The sequence below is a fragment of the Cuculus canorus genome, chromosome 1 (genome assembly GCF_017976375.1).
Source record: "Cuculus canorus isolate bCucCan1 chromosome 1, bCucCan1.pri, whole genome shotgun sequence".
NCBI lineage: Eukaryota > Metazoa > Chordata > Aves > Cuculiformes > Cuculidae > Cuculus > Cuculus canorus.
The window spans coordinates 94,610,162-94,626,052 of NC_071401.1; the positions used below are offsets into that span (position 1 = coordinate 94,610,162).

The window sequence follows — 15,891 nt, forward strand, 5'->3', positions numbered from 1 at the left end:
TTGTTGCTCATATCTGATCCAGCTGAAATTGAGACTGCCAAGTTAGTGCACTGTCCAGTTTAAAGAGCTTGAATGGCTGTTTTAGGCTGAGGCGGTCAAAATATAAGGCAGAATCTCATGTAAGCTGTCTCATTACAAAACACAGGATTTTAATAAAATTAATCTAGTGTTCCAGCACATTGTCAAATCCCAAGCTGAAAATTTGGAAGCACCTGTCTAATGATTGAACACAGAAATGAATTCACGAGTTCCCTGCCTTGCATTGCAGCAAAAAAACCTACCTACTGTGGATGGCTGACAGAAATATTCCCTTAGCTCCTTTGCAACAAACAGGGAGCGAAGGCTGCAGAAACCCGGCTTCCTGTGTTCATTCCTAGAATGTGAAATGACAATGGAAGATTTTTGCAGCCATGCACCAGGCAGTTTTTGAAAAAGAAATTCTGTATGTTTCCCCTGGGAAAGAATACACAATTTCCAGTCAGATTGCATTCGTACAGGCCAGGAGACTCTGGGAGCAGGGGACACAAGCACAAGGTTAGAAAACAAAATTCAAGTAAAATGCAAAGTATGAAAAGACAGAGGAGACAGAGGAAGAGCCTATATAAGTAGGGAATGTAGTTTAAAAAATAAACTGTGCTTTCTGCTTCATGGCTGTGTGGCAGAGTGACACCTGCTTTCCTTCCCCTCTTGACTGAAGCAGGCTGAAGGTGATGCAGGAGGAATTCTGAACCTCAGGAGCAGGCAAGCGTTCCAGGGTCTTTGCAATACAAAGCAAAAGGAGCAGGTCATTAAATACGATTCAAGATTGCCACTGATGCCAAAGAAAGAATTTTTATGTTTGGTGTTCCTGCAGGGGTGCAACTTGCAGTCTTGCAAATCCAGATCAGGGTGAAGGAGGTTAATAAAATCCTGTGGCTCTGAAACTGGTGCCTGATATGAGACAATACATGACATCATGACCATGGAAATAGAGGACAGAATCAGAGACATGTAAACATCTCCTGGTGTATCATTGCCTAGCTAAGATACCTCTTTTGGTGTATCTCATGTCTGTAGGACCGATAAATGTCATCATGTTCTTTGCAATGAATGGATACAGTTTTGTTAGGATCCTATGGATATTTTGCATGCGAAGTCAATAAATAAATAAATAAATTGATGGGGGAAATGGGGTTTGCTAACAATTGCTAGGGTTTTCCCATTGTTTCTTGGGAAAACAAGGTTTATGCAATTGTGCAGCCTGTCTGCCCATCGTCCCACTCCAGTAGCTTTGAACCTTTCACATGAAGATCATCCATATTTCATAGCACTGGGCAGCCAAACAGTACATCTGTGCTGACAGGAGAACCACGGTATCCCTAGCTGCAGGAGAAAAAAATTAGACACCTCTGTAGCACGCACCTGTTGGGAAGTAGGGTTCATCAGGTTAGACTTGACTACAGTTTTGCTAACATCAAAAACTCTGAACACTTTCACATCACGTGTGCAGAGCCTGTGTTGTCTGCTCTGAACCTATCTATACTTGCGGAGTTCTCTACCAATATGTTGCCAGCATATAACGAGCATTGTATAACCAGCAACACTGCTCTGGAAGGCAAAAAAAAAACCCAAATCCTGACATTACTTCTGGCACTTGAGCTGAAATATGACAAGAAATTTCACATTTGTATGAAATTTAACTCTGTATGGGTTCCAGAGGAGACCCAAGCCAGGAAGTACACAGTGGTCAAACCACTCCAAAAAGGTCAGAAGCTATTCTGCAGCATTTTGGCCTCTGAGTCGGGGAATGCTCCCTGGCAAGGAACTGAATGGACATACTTGACACTTATGTTTACAATACAAGAAGAAATATATCAATGAATGTATTAACCACAACATTGCAATTAAATGCTGCAAATGATGATGATGTCCATATGAAAGGAAAAGGTGAAGGGAAGATCATTTTCAGGTGACTGGATAGCTATTGCAGACTTCATTGCAGGCATTTTGTTAGGGTTTAGCCTTAAGTTTCTCCATTCTCATACTTTCAACACACTATATTCACAAATCACATGAATTAGCTTTTGCCAGAAAGATGATCTGTGCAAGAGCTGAGTGGAACCATCATAAGGTCCCAAAATATACTATTACACAATTTGTCAAGAAATAATTAGCTCATTCTCTACTGAAACAAAGTAAATAATGGACTAAAATCATCTTAGTAAAATGAGTTATTATTTCCTATTTGCATCTCCATATTAAGTTCTTGAAAGAAGTTTCCAGCAGAGATGTCCTATTGATCAGGTGTGAGCAAAAAATTTTGCTTCCAAGAGTCTGTGTTGGAGTGGAGAAGTGGTGCAATTTCTCTCATCTGCCCAAGTGAGTACAAACTTGCAGCTCCCCAGGGATTTTTTTTTCCTGCCAGCCTGCAATCTATGTTAATTTCTGTAAGTGTGTGAGAAAAAAATACAGCAAATATGTAGTATCTGCTGCAGAAATGGTAGAACTAAGCAGGAGATCTGCTGGAGTTTACAAATTATCTGTGACAAGTGAACACAGCACCATGTTGCATGGAAACAGTGAATTGGACACTTGCCTGATTCAGTAAAGAACCTGTCTTTGTAATTCGCATTTCACCTAAATTTTATCTGGCCCATAGTTTTATTTCAAGAAGTTTGCTTTCAATTGACTGCATTTTTTCACTCTCTCCAAACTTAATTTCCCTTGAAATAATTTTTTTAAATAGAATTTTTATTTATCAGTTTTCAAGTATTAAAACCAATTTGATTCAGCGTGAAACATAGTTGTGATATAGAACAAAGCTGGAGGACTGAATCAATAGCAAAAGCTGAATGGCTAGTCTTCAATTCACATTAAATAAGATGAAACTTTCCAGCCTATTGAACGTAGACCTGGCATTTGGGTAATGAAAAGCCCATAAGTAAGGTCCTGTTTTTAAAAGAAAATATCTTAAGTCCAAATCTTAAAAAAAATAAAAGAAAATAAAATATTGCTCGTGAAATTTAAATCCACAGAAAGCAAACTGAAGCTCAAGATGTACTCCATCCGGGTATTCTGAAAAGAAAGAGGGGGTGGTGGGCAGGGGCAAATGTTTTGAACATAATTCCAACTGTTGGCCAAACTCTCTTTATACAGCTGGCCTCTGTCTCCATGTTTCTCCATGATTAAGGCCAAATGTGATTGTATGCAATCACTGGATTGCAAATTCCAAAGGTTAATACTAGATAAATCTTGGAACAAACAGCACATCTGTCTATCAGTCCTCCAAATCAGCACTGCCAACATTCTAATGTAAATGTCTGGTAAAGTTTTGCAGCTGCTTTTAATTGCTGGATGGATTTGGGACAGACGAAGCTAAAACTACGAGACCGCTTGGTGCAAATTACAAGCATGGAACAATTAAGAGTAACATGGACCAGATATTTCAATCAAATAAATGAAGTGTGCCTCAGACTGTAAGATTCATTCATCATGAGCCCAATTTAAACTCAATTTTGATCCCTGAAAAGATAACAGTGGCCTTTGCATCAGGGCCTAGGATGCCAGTATAGTAACTTGAAATATAGGCTGAGACTGTACTTTCTATGTATGTTGTGTAAAATTAGGAATGACTGGTAACATCTCAATGCAGTATAGTCTAGGCTACATTTTTGGAGTAGTGAAGAGTGAGTGTTTGTCCAGCTGCACAACATTGCTAGTATGCCTGCCTGCAGTGATCAGTGGGGACCCAGGGATGAGAACCAATGATGTCACTTGAAAGCAAATTATTCAGCAATGGCATGACCACCTGCTGGGCTTGGATGAGTCTCAATGTTATGCACAAAATAGAAACACTCTGTATATTTTAAATAAAAAATTATGGCAGAGTTATCTTCTATCTGACGCTGAAGACCTTCAATGGAAGAAGGTTTACACAAGCTCACTCCATGGACAAGAAGTTAGGACCTCCAGTAGACACAAATTCTTCACAGAAAAGACAAATCACAGGTTAATTTCAGTTCTGTAGCAGGTAATAGACTTGTGTGGAAGTCTACACACTACACACAGCTCCACTGATGGCCACCAGTACCATTGATCCCACTCACTGATTCTCCTGCAAAGATCCAGCAGTACAATTAGATTCTTCAGGCACTTCAAAACAATGCACAAAATGCACACAAGAAAAGGCTTATAAATATGTGCATCTTTTTCACCACAGGCCTTTCCTAGATGGGAGAAGGTGAAATTCCAATGCTTGTCCAAATGTGAAGTGTCTTGTTCACGGCTTCGTTCAGGAACTGAAGGGCAGGGTTCATTCCCAGGTTGCCAGACTCTCACTGTATCAAGTACTTTTACAAAGTACCATTTCCCTTTACCACAATTTACATAAACAGTTGGTGACAAGCATTGAAAATAAATTGTGCCAACATTCATTCATTTTGTTAAAATGATGTAACAGCATTTTACACCACTTTAATAGGAAAATTCTAAAGCAACAGCGAGTTTCATAGAACATTAATTTTTCTAGGGTGTGAAGTTACTGCGGCTTTGTTGCATGAAGCTTAAATTGGTAGCGTGGGAAAAACTTCATCAGTACTAGGCTTAATGAGAGAGCTGATGCTTTCCTAATGTCTCTCATATTTTCCAAGTCTGTTGCCTGTCAGCCTTTCAGGTTTACATATCCACTAGCAATTTTTGTCACTTTCTGGTACAACACTTTATTGCAGGTACTTATGCCTTTCTTGCTCACTCTTTTTTCTCTGTATTTACTTCCACACTCAAAGTCTGACACCAGGTTCAACCTCTGACGTGGTGTCATTAGCCAGTAAATCCGTTGTTACAATTTACATACTGCTGCCTCTATAGCCTTTCATATTAAAGCCTTCCTAGACACATCAGCAGTGAAAAAAATGACATATTCACATTTTAAAAGGGAGTAAGGGAAATAATAAGGTTGCAAATGTACTGCTTATATACAAGGAAATAACAGAACTGTTGTTTTCTGTGTAATTCCAATTAAACTTTCTGTGTGCATGCATGATGATGAGTACATAGTCATCTATTTCATTTAATGTACAAAAAGAATAATAATTACCCAAAGGGTTGCTGTATGACTTTTTTTACTGCTGTAATTTAGTCTGTGCCCCAGCCCACCTTGCAAAATCAGGACTGGAGACTAAATTGTTATCTTTTATATTGGTTTATATATGTAGCTTATAACAGCTGTATGGAAGCCTCTCTCCAGCATGAAAAAAATAGCCTTCCGAGCACTCCAGTGAGATTAGGTGAGTATTATTCTTGCTTCACACTTGGACATCTGGAACAAATAATTATCTGCGGGGGGAGTTCTCTCTCCACTGACTAAAGAGAGAGCCTACGTGACAAGTATAACTTTTAATAGCTTAACATTAGGTAAGATTTACTGATCTGACCGGAATAATTTTGCTAATTGTGTGATGCAGATAGAGAGAAGCAGCAGCTCTCCTGGGCAGCATGAGGCCCTTTACAAAAGAGACAATCTTCTCTCTTTGATTTGTCTCCATCCTCATTCAACATGCAGCTCTCAATTTTGGCAGCAAGTGAGATAAGTGCCTTACAAAGGTCTTCTCTACTACTTACAATGCACCACTATCAGTGACCAGTATCATTGGTGGGTTAGGAGCTGGTTCTCCCACTCATAGCACGTAGCACTCATTCTCAAACCTTCAAAACTCTAAAATTAGTCAAATATGTGTTAAGATATAAAATTTTGGGCCCTAGCAAGATGAGACACCTCAAGATGCCAATCACTGGGGCAACCCTACAGATCTGCCAAGGCATTTCCTTTCATCATGGTCCCCAGTAAAGGATTTAAGCCACCTGCTTCAAATCCACTTACTTAATTTTGTGGTTTAGAGGACCATGACACTTACCTGCTGTCACAAATTCATTTCAAACTGTTGCCAAGGTGGCCCTGGAACAACTGCATGAGGAGGATTAATGTCACTAGCAACAGCTGCAGTGGTGCCTACTCGCTGCCTCAGCCCCCCACAACCAAAAGGCAGGGAAGGGGCAAAGAGGGAGAAGCAGCTAAATGTGGCATCCTGGATCACATACATAATAGCTGTCTCTGAGATAAGGTTGACAGATTTCTACATTTATATCCATCTCTACAACAAATGACAAGGTTATGGTCTCTTGACAGAGGGCATGGTTTTGCAAGAGGGTAAATTCTTTCAAATTCTGAGGCACTATATCGTTGATCAAGTCTGGCATTTGCATTTGTGAAAGAAAAAGTCATTATCATTAGAGGAGGTTCAGGCTGGATATCAGAAAAAAATTATTCATGGAAAGAGTCATCGGGCACTGGCAGAGGCTGCCCAGGGAGGTGGTCGAGTCACCTTCCCTGGAGGTGTTTAAGGAATGGGTGGATGAAGTGCTTAGGGACATGGTTTAAGGGAGTGTTAGGAATGGTTGGACTCAATGATCCAGTGGGTCCTTTCCAACCTGGTGATTCTATGATTCGATGATTACTTACTTGCTCAGGTAGAGCTTTACAGATGTTTTCTTCAGTTAATATCATTTACTTATTGGCTGAAACCTACTATTGTGAAACTCTGTAAAAATCGTAGATATTTCTTAAAGCTTCTAAGTCTGGAGGACAGATAGTAAGCAGACATTGTACTTGTACTTTACACAAGAGCAAATGCATAGGCATTAGCTGATATGCCTTCAACATTCAAAGCACGTGTTAACAGAACTCCCTTTTCTTAAGTCTTCTCTTTATTTCAGCGGAAGAATTCAAATATTATATCCCTCTGGCTGAAAATATTAATGAACTCACAGCAGAAATACTCATAATAATTCAGCACTATTTTCCTTGCTATCATAATACTGATATTAAATTAGGACCAGTGGTGCAATTGTTTGAGATTACTCTTTTCAAGGAAAAATTAGTCATTTTTTTCCTGTTGCCTCTCTTATAGCTGGCACTTTCTGGAGCAGATCCACTGCAAAAGATTAGAAAACTTATGAAATGTTAACCTTCATATTTGAATGAAAACGCTAAGATAATAATAAGTGTGTGGATAGGTTGTATTTGCTTTCTCTGTTTTAGAATCAAGATAGTCACATAGGCCATGTAAACACAAACATCTTACAGAGCAGGAAAGGTCTCAGCAGCAAAGGAAGAAAAATATAACAACTCAGGCTGTAGCTGAGGCATTATTCAATAATCCACTTGATGTCAGAAAAACAATGACTTGCTTGATTTCAATGGGAAGAGGATAGGATACAACAGACAAAGGTCCCGCACATAGTAGTGAACAAAGAGCCTGAAGGGAATGGAAAATCTAAGAAGTCTGGAAAATCTGACCAAACCTTGCTATCTACATGTGCTTTCCTTTGTAATTAGAAGCCTGCATGTTGTAGAGCTGATTGATCAGAAGTACTTGTAGGAGTTGCATGACTGCAGCATCTGTCTTGTTGATCACTTAAAATATACCACATAACAACTCCTTGATATTTTTCTGTGCTTGGCATAGATACACAGATAACGGCAATCCCTGGCCCAACATCTCTACCTTGTGGTGTAGTCATTTTGCTCATTTTCAGCCACTACAGACTGCAGCCTGTTAAAGTCAGAACAAGAAAACAAAGAAATGCATGCGAGACATTATTCTCCCCTCCCTGAACTTAAGGTAATTCGGCCATTCCACTTTGACTATCAGAGGAAACTAATTTTAAGCACATGGAGTGATAATCATTTCTATGCTTCTATTCACATTCCTATCTTCCCTGTGTTTACAATGCATTGGCTGGTAGGAAAGACTTTAAGCTACAGAGAGACTGAAGGGCTTGGAATTTTCACTGTAATCCCACATCTACCCAAGATGCAAAGAATATAAATGTCTCTTAAGCCCTGTGATAAAAACATAAAATCTGTCCTCCTAATGTGTTGGACCATGAGTTGCCCACTGAGCCTTGCTGCAGGACACCTTTACTGCAGACAAGATGCATTTACAGAACAGAGGAACTCACCTTTTGAAAATCAGAAGAGTCCAACGTATATTGTCCATTGTATATGAGTACTTGTAGTGAGGGGGTGTGGTACGGTTTTACATATAATTTCTGATTTTCATTTTTAAGTAATGATGGATATGTTTCAGCAGCCAAATGTGAATTCATTCTTTTTCCTTCAAACATTTGTATCTATGAGTGTTTACTTAATGAGTATTGCTTATAAAATGGTGCAAAAGTCTGAGGAAACACTTTAAACCCATGTAACCTGGAGCAAAAGCATTCAGCAGGGGTGAAGCTACATAGGTGTGGACGGACACAGTGCTATGGACACATAGCTTCTGGTGCTTCTGGTCTGAATGCAGCCATATCAGAAGGTTGTTGTATAGTGCCTGTGCATTCCTTTCTTCCCTCGGTTCTTTTCCCTGTAAAACAAGGACAAGACAAGGCACAAGGCAATGGAAATGGAAAAAACCAATTCTTGTTCCACAGTTCAAGAAACAAGGGAAGAACTTTATGTAAATCTGAAAGAGGAGAGGAAACTTGTCTTGCTCTTTGGGGAAGAAGGGAGAAAAGCCATTCTTTTCTTCTGACTCTTTCCTGCCCTTGCCTCTGAGGATGATAACATGTTTACTCACAGCATATAGGTCATGCAAGGGTTAGTTAGCTGATATTTACACATTATTTTGCTCATAGAGAACACTGTGCAAGTATTATCATTACATGGAAAAGCTTACTGCAAATGTTACCCACAGCAAGTGAGATAACCCAAAAACTTCAACATGGGATGTGACTCATACGCCCATAATGATAGTCCTGGAGATTCTGCTGCTTTCAAACACAAGCATCAAATATCAGATCAAGATTAATAATTGTAGCCCTGTTCTAAAGAAGACAAATGTAGGATGACTTGTGAGTGCAAGTAAAGAGGAGTTAAGAGTCAGCACTGTCATAGATGTCCCCAAAATAATACAAAATCATTAGGACTTTGCAATCAGTTTCCACCAAGCATATACAATTCACAGAGTTAAAACAAATGTTACATAAACAAACAAATGTTGAGGGTTTTTTTTTTAAGATATAATGACGGGTTGTTCACAAACACATTCAGACTTTGCTAGAGGATACTGGCTGAGAATATAAAATATCTGGCTTATTTACATAGAGAGACATTTTTAGCTTGAATTTTAAACCCATTCAAGTCAATGACAGCTGCCAATTTTAGAAACAGTCCAGTCAGGCCTACCAGAGAAGAAAACATTGGCTTGCTGAGATATCAAGTAACAATCAAGAGTACAGATACACAGGCATTACCATAGGATAAGAATTTAATATGCATCTGCTGATCTCCTGCAGCTCTTCACTAACATGTACATTGCAGGCAGAAAAGGAAAAGTAATTTGAGTTAACTGAACTAGTTTTCACTGAACGAGCTACACTTGCATAATTCACATCTTGTTTTGCAGGGGAAATGCAAACCACACATGAATTGCCATCATGTATCAGCTGTTGTACGAAAATCTGTTACTCTGTGATAACCTGTTTTACTATGCCCACTGTGAATATAGCACATATGAGTGCAATTTGGTGTAAAATCTCTCTTCAGCTCCTTCACCTTTGCTCAAATACACTTATTTTTTAAAAATATAAAATGTATTCCTATATAAAATATAAAGGTAAATTCAGAGGAGATATGATTAGATCTGTAAGCAGTAATCACAACCTACTGTCTGTACAGAACATTGCAGCAAGTGCATCTTTATACTTCACAACAATGAAAGAAAGAAGACCTTTGTGATCCTTTATAGAAAACCTGTGCCTGTTATTCAGTGTTCCCACATCCCCACAAGGAAATAAAACATGGAAAATAAGGGAAAAAAATTGCTCATTTTGATCACTGCCATTGTCTACTCCTGTTTCAGGATAAATAGAGAACTGCAAGGATCCCTAAAGCTTTTCCAGAGTGGAGCAATTTGAGTGACTTGTTATATTTCTCTTCAATAACACAGGCGTAATATTTTTAGTATGTGAGTATGTCTCATGAAATCTAGCCACCTTTTTGAGAAGCATATAGCAACAAATCTTGTTACTGCAGTTATTCAGGTTGTCCATCAATGCTCACAGGTCTACTGTGAGCACTTTAGATGCAACAAGCACTTGGCAAAACTGCTCTTTGTATGCTACCCGCTATGAATGGATCATTGAATCATAGAATGGCTTGAATTGGAAGGAACCTTAAAGATTACCTGATTCCAACCCCTCTGCCACGGGCAGGGACATCCCACCAGACCAGGCTGCTCAAGGCCCCATCCAGCCTGGCCTTGAACACTTCCAGGGAGGGGGCAATCCACAACTTCCCTAGGTAATCTGTTCCAGTGTCTCAACACCCTAATCATGGAGAACTTCTTCCTAATGTCTAATCTAAAACTTCCCTCTTTTAAGCTAAGGTCATTCCACCTCATCCTATCACTACATGCCCCTGTAAAAGGTCCCTCCCCAGCTTTCTTGTAGCCCTTTCGGGTGCTGGAAGGTTGCTGCAAGGTCTCCTTGGAGCCTTCTTTTCTCCAGGCTAAACAACCCCAACTCTCTCAGCTAGGGATTCCAGAACTGGACACAACACTCCAGGTGGGGTCTCAAAAGAGTGGAGTAGAGGGGGAGACTTACCTCCCTTGACTTGCTGGCCATTCTTCTTTTGATGATACTCATCTCACATACTTTAGGCACATCTTTAGTGTCAGGAAAATGTCTGGGCTCCATTTTCAGGTAAAAGAGTGAGACAAAAGTCTCCAAGATGTGATTCAACTCTCTTTGTAGATTATCGATGGGACCAGGAAATGAACATAGCCTAAAAATGAACATCAATTGAACATGGTGAGCCATGTGACAGAAGGTGAGCCAACTGACAGTAGTGTAATTAAAAATTTTCCAACACAAAATTATCCAAACAGTTGTGTCTGCATAGAAGTGCGAGTTTATATATTGACACGATTGTCTTATTCAATCAGGTTAATTTGCTGTAAAGCAACACTCATACAAGCAAAAATCCTGAGGACAACATATACAGTTGGTGAAGATGCAGACAATTGTTCCAACAACAAAAAAATACAATACATGTGTAAAGAAGCTGACCTAGCTTTCCATCAGCAGGCAGCAGTACACAGCAGCGTTGAGGTTCTGTGGTACTGGCAGCAACCATGTAACTTACCAATTCCTGTGTAGGACTAGGACAAATAAGGATAAGCTTACGTGTATATGCATGTACACATATATCACAGGCACATTTTTCCTCTCCTGTCACCCTGTCCTGATTTTAACTGCCCTGAGAATTCCAGATCTGGATTTTTTCCCTTCCTTGCAAGGTAGGTGGAAAAGTAAATTACACTCTTCCCAGTCATCTTACAAACACAGGTGATAGATGCCACATTTTTTAATCCCTAAATTGCTTCTAGAAAAGAATATGTTCTGAGTGTGGTCCTGTAGTATTTGTGGATGGATGTCTAATATGCAGCTGTGAGGTAAAGACCACTTTCCTTGCTGCTGGGCAAAACATTGGTTGATTGGTCATCTCAGTGCTGAGCTAAGCCCCAGATTTAGGCTTTAGCCTGCATTTCGAAACAAATATGCAAAACGTAGTCCTTTTATAGCTTTATTTTGATAAGTCTTCATTCTCCTAATCAGTCATATTGTTAGACTGGCACTTAAAAGAAACTGAAGCTAGCAATCTAACAATAGCAAGATCCATATAGGTCATTGAATCATCAACTTTATGAGTCACCAGCAGTACAGCACACATTATCTGAAGGTGATGTTTAGTAAATGATTTTATTTTGACGGAGAGACATATGCTTCACTGTTGATTCACTAGGTGGTGTTTTAATTGTGAGACGTTAGTCTAGTGTTTGCACATCGCCTTCTTCCAGCTCAGGCTCTGTTGAATGAGCTAAACAAAGCGGGCTTCCCAGTTATCATCTTTCAGCCCATAGACCGCTTGTTTTTGAAAGAAATCCTGTCTCCAGTCTTCTATCCTCAGACATAGGTATCCTTGTTCTGTGTACACTCAAAGCTGGGGAATAAAAACTGCCAGACTTAGCTTGAATGGTGGTTTTGGACAGAACTTGGACAAATGGTGCCACAGTTTTCAAAATAAGCTACTTCGAAATTGAGCTATTTAAACTATAAACTGGGTACTAAATTAAAATACTAACAGTTGGACTCTGTAGATAGAGACAACAAGTAAATGACTAAGTCCCACATTAAAAGAGGCAGGAGTTGGGTACTTTGTTCCCCTATATGGCATTAAACATCTCCCAATAAGCCCTTCTATTAAGCAGCCAATAAAACTTTTTTTTTTTTTCAGAACTTTATTTGTCTGTCTGAGTCTTCTTTACAAAATCAGTTGAAAATGTTGCTCTAAGTGTTGAAGATTATGTTCTGTTTCTTCTTGGAAGTGGTGAAAGGGAAAAAAATCCACAAGAGCTTAATACAGAATTAGTGGTTATCAGCCTGAGGTAAAACTTTTGGAGGGGTGTAAAACCATGCAGATAGAAGTCTGCCCTAGAACTTTAGTTTATCTTTGGGTCATTTACCTGGTACACAGCCTGCAAGGCAGGCAATTCCCAGCCTCGTTGTATTCTCATGCATGATCCATGCTGGGACCTCCCTGTGAGCGAGACTTATTTGTCACCCTCCCTCAACAGATGCTGAGTATCCAAACTACCTTCAAGGACAAGGGGCATTCAAAGCAACTCATTTTTTTATGCACTAAGCCCCACGAGTCTCAGAAAATATACTTTAATCTGTTGTCATCCATTTCTTGCCATATGTGTTAGCTCACCTGGTTACATCTTCGAGCACATTTTATAGGAGGTTGTTTATCTTCCTATACATGGGATATTGATAACACCCTTGGTAACGTTGTGATGAGACTTTCTACTACATTTGAGTTGTCAAGGAATAGAAATAGTCTTCTGCTCTGCTTTACAGATACACTGTGCATTTGTTCCAAACGCACTTTTTACCTCTTCAAAATCGCTCTTTTCCTCAGTAAATCAGTGCAGTTCTGGCTTACTTATTCATGGAGGGAGTGAGAAGGGAGGGAAGTTAGCCACCTTGATTTAATTTCCTCTCTGAAGTGGAGCATATTTTGATTAAGAGAGCCACAAGGAGACATTCTCTATAGGGACTCAATATTTGAAATTTAATTTCCTTCTTGCTGGCCTGTATGTTGCTGATCAACAGGCAGAACAGCTGACCAAGTGCAGAAAAGACCTACCTGAAGGAACTGTAACTGCAATTTTCATTTGAAAATTCCTGTTTAGGTTTCATGGATTTTGTGACAAATGGTTGCAGAATTTATTATGCAATAATTTTTAAATAAAATACACAAAGCCAATTTTGAAAAGCATAAGATCAGCTACCCGTGCAAAGTAAACTGCACAGCAGTGTAGGAATAGGGAAATTCCACATCTGGGTGTTTAACTCTCATTCACTAACTCTTACTGGGTACGGTTTGGGAGCCACAGTTCATCCAACTTGTCAATAAAGACATACCGACTGATCAATGCACAATAGGTACAGACAACCCTCTTTCCTTTTGATCTAGCTCACAAGGCTACATTTTCCTTATCTCCCTTCCTCTATACTCCCTGGGTGTTCAGCATGTCTTATATAATGAGGTTAATTAAAAACAGAAAAAAAGAAAAATACATATTTCAAGTCCACAAAGCTTCCTCCTACAGAGGGAGGCATGCCTATCCCCACCCAAACAATTTTGTCCTCATAGTACCCTGAAACTCCTTCACAGCAATAAAGACTCAACTGTGTGCACCACTATAGAGGACTGAGTTACAACCTGGAGTACAATACCTCTCCCTCTGCTATGAAGCTCTGTGAGGGTGCGCTTGATAATTATATATATTTAGAGCTTTCAAGTAAGCTTGCATTAGATAGCAGCAACCATAGCATTTGCTATTTAATGCACAAACATGCACACAGGATTACTTATAATGAAAACAATAACTGCAAATCTGAGAGCATCTTGCTGTAAAATGCGATGTCATAAAATGTATATGATGCCCAGCCTCTAGAAGTAGCTCACACAGTTAGTGGAACAGAAGTTTATTCTTTTACAACTTAATCAAAGAAAGCACATAAGATGTGCAAAATTTCAGTTCAATGACTCTAATCTTAGGCCACAGGATAAGCACTAACTTAAGTGCTATGTTGGACTCAAATTATAATGCTACTTGTTGCACCTCATTAGTCCCAATGGGGTCTGAGGGAAGCACTGTAACTTAACAGGAAGTTTGAAATCTGCACTATAGTAAAATATCCTCTAGTTCGTACAAATTTACAAGACTATTGACAAAGAAGATGAAAAAAAATACTATGAAATATGCAATTACAAAAGGCAGTACATTAAGTCAAGTAATGAATACTAATCTTGGGTTTTAAAATAAATTATTAATTGGAGACAGCAGCTTCTGTGGATAGCCATTTTTTCAACACCTATATAGATTAGTTAACTATTTTAAAGAAATTACAACAGAGCTTTACCAAATTTTCCCTTTTGATAGTTGGATTGTCCAAGAAAACAGTCATTACTTTCTCTGCGTCTCCTTTGTTCTAGCTGTGAAAGTAAATGTAAAAGCAACTGTATTACAGATTTCCTCTTAAGGCTCATAAAATGAAAACAATAATAAAGACAGATGCTAAACTACATACACAACTTTTATGCTTATCATTTTTTCTAATATTGTGTATAGTAGAGGCACATATCAGACAACTGAATGTACAATATTCTCTTTCATATTGCAAGCAAGTGTTGTAAACAGAAATGATAGAACAGCAGAATATCACTAATACACACTAATGGCTAGCAGATGAACTATGAATTACCATGGACTGCAAATTGATGAATAATCAAAGACAAGCCATAAGCAAGCATAAATCTTCACATAACATACTTTGCTCATTAATGCTGATAGCAACCCTTAAGTTCTCTTATTTATGTTAATTATTCACAAGACTGTCCCGGTGAATGAAGCGTAGTAAATTTTGTACCAAACTCAGTCTAAATAATAAGACTTCACTACAACATCTCACTCATATTTTACCAAGACTTAACAAAAACTACCAGGTTCTTGCTGAGTATCATAAAATGTGCAGATAACAAGGCAGTGTTTCACTTGCATTTTAAAAACTTTTCTACTTTTTTTTCCCTACCTGATTTATAGGAAATCCAATTGCTTCAAATCATCTCCTGAATGACATTCTCCTTTCAAACCTGAATAGGAGAGCCCAGATGTTAAACCCAGTAGGAGCCTTTGCAACTTATAAAAGAAAAGTCAGCCCAAATGGATCAAGGAGGCCTATCCTACATGTATTTGCAGCAGTACACTTTGGAAATGTGTTATGCTACTAATATTTTGAAGGGTCTGAGTTAGTTTTTTTTTAAATCCCACACTGAAAAATCATTTGATTTCTCTCTGAGGTTTTCACATTGACCCATTGCACGCAACATAGAGGTCTCCTTTTTTTCTTAAGTATTATTTTATAATCTTTCCACCTATGATCTCATAAATGGCCTGCTGTGCCTTTTCCTAGTCTGATCTGCCTTTTGGCATTATTAAAAACAATGAAGGTTTAAATTGGTTCTTTGGAAGACACTAGGTTTCAGTCCACACTTATAAAATAGGGCTTCCACCTTCGACCACAAATATTAAAGAAAAAAAGGTTGTCCTATGCTTTGCAATCCTATCTTCAGGGTGGCCAGTTGCATCTCAGCAGTTTTCACAGTGACCAAGTGTTGAAAATGTCTCTGTGCAAACATTCACATTGTTATTCTGAGCATGACACAATATAAATGGGAAAGTCTTCTCTAAGTCTGAATTCTTATCTTGCTAAGCAAATATT

General features: G+C 38.8%; 1 long non-coding RNA gene across 1 annotated transcript; it reads right to left on the reverse strand.

The window, feature by feature from the left end:
- Positions 1 to 7,248: 7,248 nt before the first annotated feature.
- LOC128850373 (uncharacterized) lies at positions 7,249 to 14,608 on the reverse strand. The gene is made up of 3 exons (XR_008447732.1): positions 14,533 to 14,608; positions 10,642 to 10,822; positions 7,249 to 8,402 (listed from the first exon to the last, which is right to left on the reverse strand). It is a non-coding gene; the product is annotated as an uncharacterized LOC128850373 (long non-coding RNA).
- Positions 14,609 to 15,891: the final 1,283 nt, after the last annotated feature.